Source organism: Haliotis rufescens, unplaced genomic scaffold, assembly GCF_023055435.1.
Source record: "Haliotis rufescens isolate VD_foot unplaced genomic scaffold, xgHalRufe1.0.p SCAF_7, whole genome shotgun sequence".
Lineage (NCBI taxonomy): Eukaryota > Metazoa > Mollusca > Gastropoda > Lepetellida > Haliotidae > Haliotis > Haliotis rufescens.
The window spans coordinates 50,688,545-50,709,282 of NW_025964361.1; positions in this window are offsets into that span (position 1 = coordinate 50,688,545).

Here is a 20,738-nt window from a genome sequence, read left to right on the forward strand (position 1 = left end):
TCGAGGACCAGATGTTTTGATTATATAGATATTTGAAAATTTCCCTCTCCCTTCTTCGCCTAAAATAATTTCTTTCCTGTATTAACTTAGATGAATGTTTCCCATACTCTCTTTCGCTCTCTCCCTCCCTCTGTGTCTGTGTGCGTAGTATCTCAGCCCCCCCCCCCCTCTCTCTCTGCCCCCCCCCCCCCCCCCCCCCTCTCAAGAAGACCACACATTTGCATTTTACATAATTTGCATCTTAATAATAACAATGATAATTAAAGCTGCAAGCAGCAATGGCGGGCTCCAAGTTACACTGTGCACAAACGTCCATGTTCGAATCCTTAAAGGGTTTCCTTGTACCAAATCCGTCACATGTAGGCACAACTTGCAGGGTATTGCCGCTACGAAATTGGCGTGTGCTAAGTCTGTTTTAAACCCATTTCCGACATCAAACATGTTCGAATCCTCAAAGGGTTTGTTTGTACCAACTCTGTCAAAGATAGTTACCGTTTGCAGGACATTGGCGTGTTCCAGGGGTGTCCCAAATTCTAATCAAATATTACCACCAAGTGTTGTTACTTTTTCCATGCACCCAAGAACAGAAAATAAGATGCATATGATACCTAACTTCATGTAAACTTGCAATAGTTTCTGTCAACAAGCTAACAAGATATGATCGTTAAAGTAAAATTTCGGTAATTTTTTTTATCAAAATCAAATTCCAATACAACCGCAACTAAAACAGATATCCCAAAACGGCTATGAGAGTTTGCTGTGTTGTGTGTGGAGACAATTCTCAGAAAATTTGGAAGCATTTCATGCAGTGGACTCGGAGTTGTTTACGTTTGAAGACAGGTACCCAAAAGACACTGTGAAAACCTTGAATCCAATATGGCTGCCAAACCATTTGACCAATGACCAAAGTCAAAGAACAAAATATGTCAAGCAGCTCAAGCAGCAGATACATGCAAGTTTTCAAAGTAATCTGATAAGCGGTTGCGGAGCAATAGGGCGAAAGACATCTTTAAAAAGTCTTGATTTTTAGTTATCTACCCTTGGCGTTTGGGCCTACGGCCTTGGGTTTTTGGCGGGCACTAGTACCCAACGGTCTTCATACACATACAAAATTTGAACAAAATCGAGCCAGTGGTTATTTTGCTAGCTCTGGTACAAAAATCGGCGGAATAATAATAATATTAAATCAAACGCTAACACTGGGGCTCTTCAGCCTTTCGGCTTGGTGACTCTTTAACAGGCTGTAACTTCTTTGTCAGTTGGGCTCCAGTCAAACGGATTAGCGTTCTGCGTTCGTCCGGACCCCGGGTTCCTGTCGCATTGCTGAGATAAAGTGCTAAACTTGTTTCCGACATCGTTCATATTCGAATCCTCAAAGAGTTTACCTGTACCAACGCCGTCAAATGTAAGGAACCTCTTGTGAGACATCACCACTACTAAATTGACATGTGCTTGGGTGTCCCAGGATGTTTTAACCAATTTCCAACTTCGACCATGTTCGAATCCTCAAATGGTTTGCTTGTACCAACGCCATCATATGTAAGGAACCGCTTGCGAGACATCACCACACGTGTCCCAGTGTGTTCTTAACCCATGTTTGACTTCGACCATGTTTGAATCCCCAAATGGTTTGGTTGTACCAACGTCGTCAAATGTAATGAACCGCTTGTGAGACATCACCACATGTGTCCCAGTGTGTTCTTAACCCATGTTTGACTTCGACCATGTTCGAATCCCCAAATGGTTTGGTTGTACCAACGTCGTCAAATGTAATGAACCGCTTGTGAGACATCACCACATGTGTCCCAGTGTGTTCTTAACCCATGTTTGACTTCGACCATGTTCGAATCCGCATATAGTTTGCTTGTACCAACTCCGTCAAAAGATAGTCACCGTTTGCAGGACATTACCGCTACCAAATTTGCGTGTGCCACAGTTTCCCAGAGTCTACTTAACCAATTTCCGACCTCGACCATATTCTAATCCGCAAATGGTTTGCTTTAAACAACGCCGTCAAAAATAAGGTACTGTAGCAATTGGCAATTGAGAAATGAATCAAGCCAGCGAGACTGACCACCCAATCCGATTAGTCGCCTGCTGTGACAAGCAAAGTTGCCTCTTGAGACAAGCATCGGTTGAAAAAGGCCAATTCTAATCCTGGTCGTCAAGGGTAGTACACATAATACAGAACAAGACTGTGGAGAACGCTTGGATATATGCAAAGCCAGTGAATGGGGGTGTATGGTAGATTTATGAGACGCTTCCTTCAGTATTTGTACTCAAGTCTGATTTTTTTACTTAAATCAAATAATACCACACCAAGCAGTGGTGCTTTCAGTATGCAACCCAGCACAAAATGAGCTACATATAGTCTCAAAACTTCATGCAAACTTTCAATAGTTTCTGTTAAGAACCTTACAAGCTATGATCTTAAAGGTAAAATTTCGGTGAAAAAAATGGTAAAAATCAAAATCAAATATGGCCGCAACTACAAAAGATATCCAAAAACGGCTATGGCTATTTGTTGTGTTCTGTATGGAGACAATTCTCAGAAAGTTTGAAAGCTTTTCATGCAGTGGATTCAGAGGAGATAGTATTTGAAGACAGGTACCCAAAACACCCTGTGAAAACCTTGAATCCAATATGGATGCCAAACCACGTGACCAATGACCAAAGTCAAAGAACAAAAAATGTCAAGCAGCTCAAGTCTCAGATACATGCAAGGTTTCAAAGTAAACGGATAAACGGTTGTGGAGCAACAGGGCAAAATATATCTTCAAAAAATACTTGTTTTTCAGTAATCTGCCCTTGGCCTTTGGGCCTACGGCCTTGGGTTTTTGGCGGGCACTAGTACCCAACGGTCTACAAACACACACAAAATTTGAACAAAATCGAGCCAGTGGTTATTTTGCTAGGGCAGGTACAAAAATCGGCGGAATAATAAATAATAATAATAATAATAATAATAAATAATAATAATAATAATAATAAATCGAACGATTACAATAGGGCTCTACAGCCTTTCGGCTTGGAGCCCTAATAATAATAATAGTAGTGGTAGTAGTAGTAGTGGAATAGTTGTGTGGACGTGTCACAGATATATCTCGTCACGAAATGGCTGAAATATCGCCGATGTGACGTTAAATATTAACTCACTTCACAGGTATATCAAGTCAAATGGCACTGCGGTGTTGAGTGGATGTAAGTTATTCCAAGATCATTAAGGATCTTCTAAACAGGAGTGATTCTAATCGGCTTAATTAATCTCCGTTTCTTTCATTCTATGCCTGATATAATTGCCTGCTGTGTGACCTCGTGGGGATCCCAGGTCAGACACAGTCAGATACATATCTCCGTCACGTACACATGCATAACGGCAGGTTGTAAATATACAAAGCAGGATGTTTTTGTTTGGTGTTGTGTAACACCGCTCTCGGAAATATTTTAGTTTATGACAGCGGCCAGATATTGTTTTAATCAACAATTTTCAAGAGGCTGAAGCATAATTATTTCGCCAAGATATTTCGATAAAAAGACCTGACATATCTGTCCCGTAGTACAGACACACGTATCTCTGTCACGTTATACATACATACAAATCGATTCCGTCATACAGACACACACGTCTGTCACTTAACATACAGGCACGTATATATCTGTCATGTCATACAGACGCACATTTGTTCACTTCATTCAGATCGACACACATGTCTGTCACGTAATGCAGACACACGCATCTGTCACGTCGTACAGACACACGTATTTGTCACGTCATACAGGCACACGTATCTCTGTTACGTCATACAGACACACGTATCTGTTAGGTCGTACAGACCCGTATCTATCACGTCGTACCAGACACACGTATCTGACACTTCATAAAGACACACGTATCTGTCGCGTCATACATGTGCACATCGCTGTCACGTCATGCAGACACGCGTATCTGTCGCGTCATACAGGTACACATCGCTGTCACGTCATGCAGACACGCGTATCTGTCGCGTCATACATGTGCACATCGCTGTCACGTCATACAGACACACGTATCTGTCGCGTCATGCAGACACGCGTATCTGTCGCGTCATACAGACACACGTATCTGTCGCGTCATACAGACACACGTATCTGTCGCGTCATACAGACACACGCATCTGTCACGTCGTACAGACACACGTATTTGTCACGTCATGCAGACACGCGTATCTGTCGCGTCATACAGACACACGCATCTGTCACGTCGTACAGACACACGTATTTGTCACGTAATGCAGACACACGTATCTGTCACTTCATACAGACACACGTATCTGTCACTTCATACAGACACACGTATCTGTCACGTAATGCAGACACACGTATCTGTCACGTAATGCAGACACACGTATCTGTCACTTCATACAGACACACGTATCTGTCACGTAATGCAGACACACGTATCTGTCACTTCATACAGACACACGTATCTGTCACGTAATGCAGACACACGTATCTGTCACTTCATACAGGCAAACGTATCTGTCAATTAATGCAGATACACGTATCTGTCACGTAATGCAGACACACGTATCTGTCACTTCATCCAGACACACGTATCTGTCACTTCATCCAGACACACGTATCTGTCACTTCATACAGACACACGTATCTGTCACTTCATACAGACACACATATCTGTCACGTAACGCAGACACACGTATCTGTCACTTCATACAGACACACGTATCTGTCACTTCATCCAGACACACGTATCTGTCACTTCATCCAGACACACGTATCTGTCACTTCAAACTTGCACACGTATCTGTCACGTCATACAGACACACGTATCTGTCACGTCATACAGACACACGTATCTCTGTCACTTCATACAGGCACACGTATCTCTGTCACTTCATCCAGACACACGTATCTGTCACTTCATACAGACACACGTATCTGTCACTTCATCCAGACACACGTATCTGTCACTTCATACAGACACAAGTATCTGTCACTTCAAACTGGCACACGTATCTGTCACGTCATACAGACACACGTATCTGTCACGTCATACAGACACACGTATCTGTCACTTCATACAGGCACACGTATCTGTCACTTCATACAGGCACACGTATCTCTGTCACTTCATCCAGACACACGTATCTGTCACTTCATACAGACACACGTATCTCTGTCACTTCATACAGACACACGTATCTGTCAATTCATACAGGCACACGTATCTGTCACGTAATGCAGACACACGTATTTGTCACGTAATGCAGACACACTTATCTGTCACTTCATCTAGACACACGTATCTGTCACTTCATACAGACACACGTATCTGTCACTTCATACAGGCACACGTATCTGTCACGTAATGCAGACACACGTATCTGTCACTTCATCTAGACACACGTATCTGTCACTTCATACAGACACACGTATCTGTCACTTCATACAGACACACGTATCTCTGTCACTTCATACAGACACACGTATCTGTCACTTCATACAGGCACACGTATCTGTCACGTAATGCAGACACACGTATCTGTCACTTCATTCAGACACACGTATCTCTGTCACTTCAATCTGGCACACGTATCTGTCACGTCGTACAGACCCGTATCTTTCACGTCGTACCAGACATACGTATCTGTCACGTCATAAAGACACACGTATCTGTCACTTCATCCAGACACACGTATCTGTCACGTAATGCAGACACACGTATCTGTTACAATGTTGTTCCAGTCCATATTCAAACCCAACGGATTTGATCACTTACCAGTGCTCATGTTTTGCGAGTATATCCGAGGCGCTGTGAAATGGAATGTAGGGTCCCTGAAACCGATGGCCTGCTATGAATACAGATATAGGCCAGCCTTGCTATTTACGTTGTACTGGCATGGTCGTTTACGTCTATCGACGTGCGGGCTGCATTGCGCAAGGCCTGCCTTAAGCTCCGCCTTCGAATTCACTGTGCATGTTGTGAAATATCAAACGGTCCATCCCGCAGGTATATTTCGTGGAAGCGATAGAAGTACTTTTCCGCGTGTCATACAGGAATGTGTTTATGATTAAAGGGAAATACGTTGATGTCGAAACTTTGTTCATATTTGAATGCATGATTTAAGTTGGAATATGTTTCATAATTCGAGGACCAGATGTTTTGATTATATAGATATTTGAAAATTTCCCTCTCCCTTCTTCGCCTAAAATAATTTCTTTCCTGTATTAACTTAGATGAATGTTTCCCATACTCTCTTTCGCTCTCTCCCTCCCTCTGTGTCTGTGTGCGTAGTATCTCAGCCCCCCCCCCCCCTCTCTCTCTGCCCCCCCCCCCCCCCCCCCCCCCCTCTCTCAAGAAGACCACACATTTGCATTTTACATAATTTGCATCTTAATAATAACAATGATAATAATAATAATAGTAGTGGTAGTAGTAGTAGTGGAATAGTTGTGTGGACGTGTCACAGATATATCTCGTCACGAAATGGCTGAAATATCGCCGATGTGACGTTAAATATTAACTCACTTCACAGGTATATCAAGTCAAATGGCACTGCGGTGTTGAGTGGATGTAAGTTATTCCAAGATCATTAAGGATCTTCTAAACAGGAGTGATTCTAATCGGCTTAATTAATCTCCGTTTCTTTCATTCTATGCCTGATATAATTGCCTGCTGTGTGACCTCGTGGGGATCCCAGGTCAGACACAGTCAGATACATATCTCCGTCACGTACACATGCATAACGGCAGGTTGTAAATATACAAAGCAGGATGTTTTTGTTTGGTGTTGTGTAACACCGCTCTCGGAAATATTTTAGTTTATGACAGCGGCCAGATATTGTTTTAATCAACAATTTTCAAGAGGCTGAAGCATAATTATTTCGCCAAGATATTTCGATAAAAAGACCTGACATATCTGTCCCGTAGTACAGACACACGTATCTCTGTCACGTTATACATACATACAAATCGATTCCGTCATACAGACACACACGTCTGTCACTTAACATACAGGCACGTATATATCTGTCATGTCATACAGACGCACATTTGTTCACTTCATTCAGATCGACACACATGTCTGTCACGTAATGCAGACACACGCATCTGTCACGTCGTACAGACACACGTATTTGTCACGTCATACAGGCACACGTATCTCTGTTACGTCATACAGACACACGTATCTGTTAGGTCGTACAGACCCGTATCTATCACGTCGTACCAGACACACGTATCTGACACTTCATAAAGACACACGTATCTGTCGCGTCATACATGTGCACATCGCTGTCACGTCATGCAGACACGCGTATCTGTCGCGTCATACAGGTACACATCGCTGTCACGTCATGCAGACACGCGTATCTGTCGCGTCATACATGTGCACATCGCTGTCACGTCATACAGACACACGTATCTGTCGCGTCATGCAGACACGCGTATCTGTCGCGTCATACAGACACACGTATCTGTCGCGTCATACAGACACACGTATCTGTCGCGTCATACAGACACGCATCTGTCACGTCGTACAGACACACGTATTTGTCACGTCATGCAGACACGCGTATCTGTCGCGTCATACAGACACACGCATCTGTCACGTCGTACAGACACACGTATTTGTCACGTCATGCAGACACGCGTATCTGTCTGGATCCATGGCTTAGACATGTGTCTTCCTCAAGTTCGGCAATGGTGATACGTCCATCGGACAGTATAAGTTTTTCTATCGCTTTGATAATCTTCATTGATGGAAGTTGACGGACGTCCAGACCTAGGGTCACCATCAAGGCTTGTTCTCCCAGCTTTAAACATGGCTGCCCGACGTTTAACAGTGGAATAGCTAGTGCACATGTATACGCTTGTGACATGCGGTCACGAATTTCTTCGGGAGTTCTTTTCTCAGAAGTACAAAACTTGATGACTTCTCGGTACTCGTTCTTTTCCATTTACGTGTCCATTTGGACCCCTATCACCTTCAACTGGCTGTCACTAATATACAAACGGACTCAGCAGACCAAATACACTTGCAATGGACTACTCAAACAATGTACTACATTGACTAGTTCACTTTGTTATGGCCCAGAGTTGAAAGTTTGTCAGGCTTAGAACATCCTGAGCAGCCCTCGGAGGCCTTCATCAACCCATAGTCGACTGTTATGTATGGTCCAGACTATGGTCCAGATTATTTGCAGACAGCCGTCATATAGCTGGAATATTGCTGAGTGCGGTGTTAAACAACAAACAAACAAAGTATTATTCAAATGTATTTTGCATAAATACTGTCCACAAAAGTATCAACAAATATTTAACAAGTAACTTAATTTCCACAATGTTTCTAAATTTGCAAGAATGAATGCACTGTTTTACAACATTGTTGCAATACATAACAGTTAAATTAATATACACAAAATGTCAACTCTGAGCCTTACTACCTTCAAAGTAGAATCCTTTTTCTTATACAATACAATCATTTCAGTTGTTTAAAAAACACACATTAAAATCCTGTTGATAGGAATAAACCGTTATGGCATAAGGAAAACCTACATGAAACTACAACACCCAATATCTTACCTATTGAACAAAAATGACTGAGCAAGGGACAAACAAACAGACAAACAAACAAACACACTGTAGCCATGTTCCCCATGCTTTCATTCCACACGGCCAAACACGTGACAGTGTGATGTCATCTCCCACCTGAAGCCATCCGTCACCACTCGCCCCTTTCCGTAACCTGCAAGAAGATCGCCATTCGGCTTGTCCCGGAATAACACGAGTTGGTCACGAATGACCCGAAGCATCAGGGGGATTGTTTGATTGTAATACTGATACAACGTTGGGACGGAAAAGTCGCACATATTCAAATGGCTTTTTAAAGAGGAAAAAACTGACGCACACACACAGAGTATACATAAATTACCTATGCATGCATTGCCTGGCGTTAGATTTATTTATAAGTGACTCACCTTGATGAATGACAATAGAATATTGACGTAAATAACACCGATCGATGTTAGAATCTGTATAATTTCGTAAGTTTCGTCTCTTGGCCGGCCGATGGTTCGAATCTCAGATCTGGTTTGATTTTTACCCTTGGGCCGTCGCTCGTGGGTTTCACCCTGTGATGAACGTCGTTGATGATATTAAGAGATCACGTCGTGACATAAATAAAATACAAATCGGCCTTAACCCAAACCTATTCATTCAGCAACCAATTCTTGACATCAAAGGCGTCTATGTTTGTCGTAAGAGGCGACTAACGGGATCGGGTGGTCAGGCTCGCTGACTTGGTTGATACATGTCATTGCATCCCAATTGTGTGGATTGATGCTCATGATGTAAATCACTTGATTGTCTGGTCCATATTCGATTACTAACAGACCGACGTCATGTAGCTAGAATATTGCTGAGTGTGGCGTTAAACAACAAAGAAAGAAAATTTAGAATGACAAACATGGGCGGTGTGGTAAAATACTGGTTAAAGTTTTACTTCCCGACGCCGTGCACGTGAATATCCTATTCCTTGCGTGGCGCACCGTGATATAGCTGCAATATTGCGAAAGGCTTGAGGAAGTAAAGACAAAGGTCAGTAGGAGGACGATGGGAACTGTTAACCGATGGGTCATAGAAACAGAGGAAATAATAGATGAGTAGTTAGTCCGGTTTGGCATTTTAGAGTGTGTCAACTTAAAAGATTCCGGCGGATCGCCTTTCGGAAACAGACTTTATCAAAACATCCCAACGGGAATATTGCTGAGTGCGACGTGAAGCAACTTTCGGTTACTCATCTGAACTCAGTTTTTGCAAGTGCATAGTCTTCATTATAATAATGGACCCGTGAAGATCCGGGGTAGAATAGGTCTTCAGCAACCCATGCTTACTGTAAAAGGCGACTAACGGGATCGGGTGGTCAGGCTCGCTGACTTGGTTGATGCATGTCATCGTATCCCAATTGCGTAGATCGATGCTCATGATGTCAATCACTGGATTGTCTGGTCCAGACTCGATTATTTACAGACCGCCGTCATATAGCTGGAATATTGCTGAGTGCGGCGTTAAACAACAAACAAACAAACAATTTAATAATGATTAGTGTGTAAATCCCGGACATAACGAGTTGGTCATCTTACTGGTGACTGGTTACAGCAGAACCAGATTGTAATACTGACCAAGTATATACGGCATAGGGTAAGTATTCGTGGTTCTTCTGGTATATGCATTTGCCAGTGTGAGTTAAAACAATACATGGACACTCAAAAGTAATACTTCGCAGAAATACACTTATTCTCAAACAAAGGTAACATTGTTTGTTAGGCAGTTCTTAGAATTTGGCGGTTGACAGAGTAGACAATAGTTTTGGATAACAATCTCTTTCTTATAATGGGATTTTGTATCAAGATTAGGTATTTTTCAGCGAGAGCTACAAAACCAGATTTTTAAATTTTATTTTGCAGCCTGAAATCTTTAAAGACAGACACCTCGCAACAATTTAATTTTTGTGGTATTTTTTTTCCAACCGCCTGAAGCATAATTATTGTTTTCAAGAATTTTAGGAGACACTACATTTTTTTCGAAAAAATCCCAGCACCTCCCACCCCCTCCCCCAGGATAAAAAAAAAATGGTCAGTCAGCGTACTGTTCTGTTTGTGTGAACGCTTAATGACCCAAAGGTGTAGATTATAACATTGACTGTAACTGTCGACAACCCTGTGTAGGCGAAACATCAACACCGGAATCAAAGAGCACAACCTTTTAACCATCTAGGATCATATCAATTGGGAATACATCCAAATCACCTCCAACAAAAATGTACATTCCTAAAAATGTTCGCTCACATAATTAGTTAAGCCGCTTTGCCTATGGGTTGGATTTTGATTAATTGTTTGGGTTAGTTTTATGTTTAGCGGGCTTCATTTAAGTTGTAAAGGGATGTAACTCTCTTTTGTTAGTATCGCTATGTGCAAGTGAGCGGTAATTATTCAACTAAATACTAAACATCAGTAACCAAGAAGTAAGACATTATTAATCTGACCACTTACTTACGTATTTGTGTCTAAATTTTAGTATATTTCATAGACGTTTCAGCATTGTACTGCACTCAAACAAACCGCCAGCGGGGGCACGGGTGGCCCACTCGTCTAAGGCACCGCGATTCGCTGTGCAGAGTTGCGTCCCTTGGGCACGCCAGAAACCTATGATTGTTGGTTCGAATCCCGGTTCGCCCCAATTATGTTTCTAGGTTTGTAAGCACCATACCCGTGCTCGTGGGTTTCACCGAAGTGGTAAACGTCTTAGACCTGCATCACTTCGGGCTTTCCTCCAACATTAAGCTGACACGCCGTGATATAACTGGAATAATGTTAAAAGCGTCGTTAACCCAACTCACTCACTCACTCAAACCGCCAGCGCTACCTCAGTTTTTGTGGCAACGGCACCCTTCAACTAGAACAAGTGTTAGAATATGAGACTAAGAACTAGAATAAACTGGATGAGGGCTGCAGAATGTTTTGGCGTCCTCAATCCTCGACACCCACACTATCTACAGTGTTTAAGTTTAAACCAATGTCTTTGTTTAATTAAACCGCGAATAGCTGCAAAATTGCTGAATCGGCGTCAAGCAATATTCACTCACTCACTCACTCACTTTGTTTTGCGTCTCACGCCTGGGACAACTTCTCTCAGTATTCATGTGAAGCGTATACGTGAACATTCATGTTAATCGATATTTTTTCTTGGGTCAGCGGCAATATTCATGAACACCAAATGAAGACAACATAAGGACGCTCAAGGAAACTTGTGTTATTACCCATAGTTTGCGTTACAGCAGTTGCTGTGTTGTACTGAGCGCGAAGGACTGCGCACAGTATTGACCATTGTATGTCATTGTAATATATACAGTAAACTACGTTTATAACGAACGCGCTTATAACGAACTTACCGATATAACGAACATACTTTGTAGTACCGGCCATATATATGCCGTACATATGCTTATAACGAATTACGGTTATTATGAACTAAACTTCGCCGTCCCTTTGAGTAAACAGTAGTTTACTGTACAGGACTTTCGTATTTGTAATATTTGTAATTCTTATTATGATGCCTCCTGTAAAAGTTACGTATGAACAATTGTGCGTTCGTGCAAACAAACTTTCGTGTACCCACAGAAATTATTGCCTTCGCGATCCGTGACGAGGACGTGACAATTCGGCAAATATCGTAATAATAACTATTGTAGAATGATGAGTATTATATGAATGAATACTCGTTACACTTGGGTGGGAACGTTTGGTCAAGAACTTGTAGTGCATGTGTAGAACAGACATAATATTTTAATGTATGTATGTAGCTAGCTCGAGTCCGGGGATGACCGGACGGTGACAGGATGAGGTCAGCGGCCAGCGGCCAGGGGTATCTAGTTACGTCCGGAACGAGGTGGGCAGTGAGAACTAGACCACAGAATAAAGTGGTGAAATACATTCCCCGTGTTGTCGTACCTTTCAACCGTACGATATTACTTTAAAATGATCTATCATTGGATTACATCGGCCAGACGCACCATTTGGTAATGCATGGGCATTTAGAACGGATGTTCAAAAATGGTCACGAAATATAAATCTGCATGCATATCGGGCGTGGATTTCGGGGAAATAAAGGGTAGGGTAGTGAGGGGAGGTGAAATGGGGTTTAAAGTCGCATCCAAGAATATTGCACTTATATAGCGACGTGCATGCACGTGTGTGTGTGTGTGTGTGTGTGTGTGTGTGTGTGTGGCTGCTTGTACTAGTTCGGACTGATGCCGATTTATAGTGCAAGCCTACTGAGATACCATGCCGCAGTTTAACATGAATACCCCACTCAAACACATTATACTGACTCCGAGCCGACCAGTCCTTGTTTTAGCCCCTTAATGTCAAGCGCCAGACAGGGTGACAACAAGTACCATCTTTTAACGTCTTTTGGTATGACACGGCCGGGGATCGAACCCCGGACCTTTCGCTCTCCGGGCGGACGCTCTACCACTAGACCACGGAAGCGGTCGGTGTTGGGTGGTATTCTTTCGGTAAATTGTCTGGTATTGCTTGAACTTTCGATATGCCACGACTAGACCCTGCAACTCGAAATTACACCATCGGAAGTGTAGAGGCTGGAGGGTCTCCGTCGTCAGTTGCCCCTCATTTTAACGTCCACCACAGCACAATTTCACGTCTTTGGGACAGATACCAACGGCAGATCTGGCAAAGCAAGGATCATTAACTGTAGCTCAGGACAGGTTCATCCGGATCACCGGACCGTTACAGCGACAGACACCGCCTCAAATGTGCCCGGTCCGTGTAGGGTGTCGGAGCAAACAATATGTAATCGTCTTCACGAGTTTGAACTTCGAGCCCGAAGGTCGTATTTCGGTGCTATTATACGACGTCAACATCGCCGTTTAAGTTTTCGATGGTGTGTGAACGTTCAGGCATAGAATCCGAGACACTGGCGTAGAGTTTGGTACAGTGATGAATCTTATTTTTTTAGCAACGTCGAGATGGACGAACCCGTGTCTACAGACGTAGAAATGAACGTTTTGTTCAAAATTTTGTTGTCGAAGTGAAGGTGTCAGTGTCATGATGTGGGCGGCCATATCCTACACCCGGGCTTGATGGTAGCGCCACCAGTGGCTATTACGAGTTATGTTTCTTGAATGTCCCCTCTACTGACCAATCAGATTCCACCTCTCTTATCACTTTCTTTTCTTCAACAACATGGCGGTGCACAGTCAAGACGACCTCATCGATAATAACGCTCTTTATTGTAATAAAACGGGTTTTACCTCACGAAGTTTATCAGCCTGATTAGAAACATGAACAGATTTGGAAAATATGTGTCGACGCCAAGTTGACGGTACACATGTTTTGCACATCCTGCAATCGAACGAATTCGGCATGGCAGTTGCCTCGTTAGTCCAGCCAACATATAACCCCATAATTCCAGCTTAGTTCGGCAAGGGTGGAAACTGGACTTATAGAGTCAGTAAGATTCTTTGCCTCGGGTGGGATCTGGTGCATGGGCGGATGGGCGGATGGGCGAAATGTCAGACATCTTCAGCGTGTTCGGGGACCATACCTGACTGCTGCCCATTTATTTGCGATAACAAATACAAGAAAAAATGTCTCCCACTTTAGATATCAAATTCTGATGCACATAAATTCTATATGCTCAATGATATGGATGTTATGCTTTATGGTCAAAACTTCGAATCAGAAAAATCAAAAGAAATTACTGACTTTGTGGCTTATTTGTTTATCGCCGCCATTTGTGCACGCTGGCTTTTCCGGAAAAGTGAGTGAGTAAGTATGGTTTTACGCCGCTTTTAGCAATATTCCAGCAATATCACGGCGGGGGACACCAGAAATGGGCTTCACACATTATACCCATGTCGGGAATCGAACCCGGGTTTTCGGCGTGATTTCCGGAAAAGGTGTCCTGAATTAACTACGATCGTCTTTTGACGGATACAACCGAAGTTGTTCCGATGCATTTAACCGAGTTTCCCACAGCAGCTGTGCACGCATTTCCCTAACGACAGCTGTCCGAACCTATAGTATTTCTTTTCGTACGCAATATAAATGCATTCGGTTCAAATACGGAAGCTATACAACCAATATACCTTCATTTTAAACCACGCAACGCTTTTTATTAAAACAGATAAGAGGGCCTGATCGTGGGTTTTCCTGTAGAATCAGAACATGGCTGTGCTTCCATGGCCATCATGATCGCCCTATTTAAACCCAAGTGAACATCTATGGGATGAATTCGATCGCCGCCTCAAGCGCTTCCACAGCTTCGCCAGGCATAGCCTTACTCCAAGGCTGCACTGAAAGATAAGTCCATGGATGTGTAGTAATTCCATCCTCCTAACAGGCAAGTCTAGATATGTGGACTGTCATTTACATAATCCAGAAATAACGATTTTAACTAATAATTATTGCCTTAGAGACTTGTGCAAGTCTACGCCAGGCATCGCAGGATGATTGCACGAGCACCACAGGATCGAATTCAGCAACTCATTCAATAGGTAGGCGTTGCAGACCTGTGATACAGGTCAATGGTAGTCACAACAGGAATGACGTTAATGCTGCCATATAACGCTGTGTGAACGTTTATAGGACATTTATGTCAGTCAGATTTGACATCAGACACTACCATTTCATCATGTGGAGTGAATAATTCATAGATATTTGCTTCGGTTTGGAAATATTTGAAATAGAGACGACGTATGTAAACATTTTCACCTGTACGTTTCTTTTAGTTTCATTTTCAACATGTTTAGAATTTTAACATGTTCCAATTTAGACATGTTTATATTTTAAACACAACTAAAAATGATGGTATTAAAATAAACATGTTGAGGTCAAAAGGAAAGAACGCGTTGAACCCTAACACATTTAATAAAGTGTATTTATCAAACTTTTAAGATTTGTACGGGGCAAAAGGTCCATATTCCAACTTCTTTAAATGATTAGTTAAAGTTAAACCTTTTTGGATATATTCCAAATCTGCGTCATTCTAATATTTGTTTATAATTGTCAACAAAAAAATACGCCTCGGAAATCTCAACCTTTCGGCCATCTGGGACGAATCTTACTCAGACGTTATGTCATTTTGCAATACTGGGATTTCTATATTCGGTGAAATGGTACCGACAAGCACGGGGTACTGGAGACCTATTCTTAACCTTATCCCCATGGGGCAAATTAGTAAAGACACGTAAGACGGCTGATGGGAACTGGTAAGAAGAAAGACAGACACAGGAGTGAGAAAGATATTGGGAGGTGAGGTGAAATGGGGTTTAACGTAGCGTTCAGGATTATTTTACTCATATAGCAACGGGCATACCACCTCTCTCTCTAGCTCACTGAGAAGCCATGCAGCAGCTCGACATGGATACCCACTGAGACAGCCATGCAGTCCTTGTTTCAGCCCCTTAATGCCGAGTGTTAGGCAGGTTAACAACAAGTACCATATCTTAACTCGGGATCGAAAAACCGACCTTCCCCGCTCTAGGCAGACGCGCCATCGACTAGACTAGAAGCGAGTCAGACATGAAGAAGGATAGGTGAGTGTTGAAGAAATACGATCATGCAACGAAACACCATCACTCTGGAGCATTCATTTGAAGTGAGCTTGTCGGATGTGCAGTCATATGTGTAGCCAGTTTTACGTTTTGTAGACTTTATTTAGCCTTAGGGGACTGACTGAATTGAGTACTATGTCGTTTCTTTAAGATCTATCATTCTGTCATAAAACACTCTCTAACTGCCCTATGCATGATTCAGTTTCAAACAAATTCAACTCATTGTCAAAACTGAGACAGATGGGCGACAGTCAAACAGTCACATAATTGGGATAAAGCTATTTCAAGCCTAACATTGCAGAGCAGTGAGATACGAAGTATTGGGAAATATCTAAGACATAGGCGTCAAATTCCTTTCGCTTCATTTGTATAGTGTTGCCGTCATCAGTATGACTCATCCACCGCCATACACCAGCCCGCATTGCCTAACAACACCATTCATCGCCACCCACACACCGCCATACATCGCCACACACCCACCACCATACATCGCCACACACACACCGCCATACATCGCCACACACACACCGCCATACATCGCCACACACCCACCACCATACATCGCCACACATCACACACACACCGCCATACATCGCCACACACACACCGCCATACATCGCCACACACCCACCGCGATACATCGCCACACACACACCACCATACATCGCCACCCACCCACCGCGATACATCGCCACACACCCACCGCCATACATCGCCACACACACACCACCATACATCGCCACACACACACCGCCATACATCGCCACACACACACCGCGATACATCGCCACACACACACCGCCATACATCGCCACACACCCACCGCGATACATCGCCACACACACACCGCCATACATCGCCACACACACACCGCGATACATCGCCACACACACACCGCCATACATCGCCACACACACACCGCGATACATCGCCACACACCCACCGCGATACATCGCCACACACACACCACCATACATCGCCACACACACACCGCCATACATCGCCACACACACACCGCCATACATCGCCACACACACACCACCATACATCGCCACACACACACCGCCATACATCGCCACACACACACCGCGATACATCGCCACACACACACCGCCATACATCGCCACACACCCACCGCGATACATCGCCACCCACCCACCGCGATACATCGCCACACACCCACCGCGATACATCGCCACACACCCACCGCGATACATCGCCACACACCCACCGCGATACATCGCCACACACACACCGCCACACATCGCCACACACACACCGCCTTACATCGCCACACACACACCGCCATACATCGCCACACACACACCGCCATACATCGCCACACACACACCACCATACATCGCCACACAACCACCGCCATACATCGCCACACACACACCACCATACATCGCCACACACCCACCGCCATACATCGCCACACACACACCACCATACATCGCCACACACACCGCCATACATCGCCACACACCCACCGCCATACATCGCCACACACACACCACCATACATCGCCACACACACACCGCCATACATCGCCACACACACACCACCATACATCGCCACACACCCACCGCGATACATCGCCACACACACACCACCATACATCGCCACACACACCGCCATACATCGCCACACACACACCGCCATACATCGCCACACACCCACCGCCATACATCGCCACACACCCACCACCATACATCGCCACACACACACCACCATACATCGCCACACACCCACCGCCATACATCGCCACACACCCACCACCATACATCGCCACACACCCACCGCCACCCACCCACCGCCATACATCGCCACCCACCCACCGCCATACATCGCCACCCACCCACCGCCATACATCGCCACCCACCCACCGCGATACATCGCCACCCACCCACCGCCATACATCGCCACACACACACCGCCATACATCGCCACACACCCACCGCGATACATCGCCACCCACCCACCGCGATACATCGCCACCCATCCACCGCCATACATCGCCACACACCCACCGCGATACATCGCCACCCACCCACCGCGATACATCGCCACCCACCCACCGCCATACATCGCCACACACCCACCGCGATACATCGCCACCCATCCACCGCCATACATCGCCACACACCCACCGCGATACATCGCCACCCACCCACCGCGATACATCGCCACCCACCCACCGCCATACATCGCCACACACACACCGCGATACATCGCCACCCATCCACCACCATACATCGCCACCCACCACCACCATACATTGCAACACATCCACCGCCATACATCGCAACACATCCACCGCAATACATCGCCACCCACCCACCCACCACCATACATCGCCACACATCCACCGCCATACATCGGAACACATCCACCGCCATACATCGCCACACACCCACCGCCATACATCGCCACCCACCCACCGCCATACATCGCCACCCACCCACCGCGATACATCGCCACCCACCCACCGCCATACATCGCCACACACACACCGCCATACATCGCCACACACCCACCGCGATACATCGCCACCCACCCACCGCGATACATCGCCACCCATCCACCGCCATACATCGCCACACACCCACCGCGATACATCGCCACCCACCCACCGCGATACATCGCCACCCACCCACCGCCATACATCGCCACACACACACCGCGATACATCGCCACCCATCCACCACCATACATCGCCACCCACCACCACCATACATTGCAACACATCCACCGCCATACATCGCAACACATCCACCGCAATACATCGCCACCCACCCACCCACCACCATACATCGCCACACATCCACCGCCATACATCGGAACACATCCACCGCCATACATCGCCACACACACACCGCCATACATCGCCACACACCCACCGCGATACATCGCCACCCATCTACCACCATACATCGCCACCCACCCACCACCATACATCGCCACACATCCACCGCCATACATCGGAACACATCCATCGCCATACATCGCCACACACACACCGCCATACATCGCCACACACCCACCGCGATACATCGCCACCCATCCACCACCATACATCGCCACCCACCACCACCTTACATCGCCACCCACCACCACCATACATCGCCACCCACCCACCGCCATACATCGCCATACATCGCCACACATCCACCGCCATACATCGCCACCCATCCACCGCAATACATCGCCACCCACCCACCCACCACCATACATCGCCACACATCCACCGCCATACATCGGAACACATCCACCGCCATACATTGCCACCCACCAACCCGCCATACATCGCCACCCACCAACCCGCCATACATCGCCACACATCACACACACACCGCCATACATCGCCACACACACACCGCCATACATCGCCACACACACACACCGCCAAACATTGCCACACACACCGCCATACATCGCCTCACAACCACCGCCATACATCGCCTAATACACACCGCCATACATCGCCACACATCCACCGCCAAACATCGCCACACACACACCGCCAAACATCGCCACACACACACCGCCATACATCGCCACACACCCACCGCCATACATCGCCACACACACACCGCCATACATCGCCACACACACACACCGCCATACATCGCCACACACCCACCGCCATACATCGCCACACACACGCCGCCATACATCGCCACACACCCACCGCCATACATCGCCACACACACACCACCATACATCGCCACACACATACTGCCATACATCGCCACGATCACACCGCTTTACATCGCCACATACACACCGCCATACATCGCCACGCACACACCGCCATACATCGCCACACATCCACCGCAATGCATCGCCACACACACACCGCCATACATCGCCACACACACACCGCCATACATCGCCACACACACACCGCCATACATCGCCACACACACACAGCCACACATCGCTATACACACACCCACCACCATACATCGCCACACACACACCGCCATACATCGCCCCACACACACTGCCATACATCGCTATACACACACCGCCATACATCGCCACACACACACCGCCATACATCGCCACCCACACACCGCCATACATCGCCACACACACACCGCCATACATCGCCACACACACACCACCATACATCGCCACACACCCACCGCCATACATCGCCACACACACACCACCATACATCGCCACACAACCACCGCCATACATCGCCACACACACACCACCATACATCGCCACACACACACCACCATACATCGCCACCCACCCACCGCCATACATCGCCACACACACACCACCATACATCGCCACACACACACCACCATACATCGCCACACACACACCACCATACATCGCCACACACACAGCGCCATACATCGCCACACACCCACCGCCATACATCGCCACACACACACCGCCATACATCGCCACATACCCACCACCATACATCGCCACACACACACCACCATACATCGCCACACACACACCGCCATACATCGCCACACACACACCACCATACATCGCCACACACACACCGCCATACATCGCCACACACACACCGCCATAGATCGCCACACACACACCACCATACATCGCCACA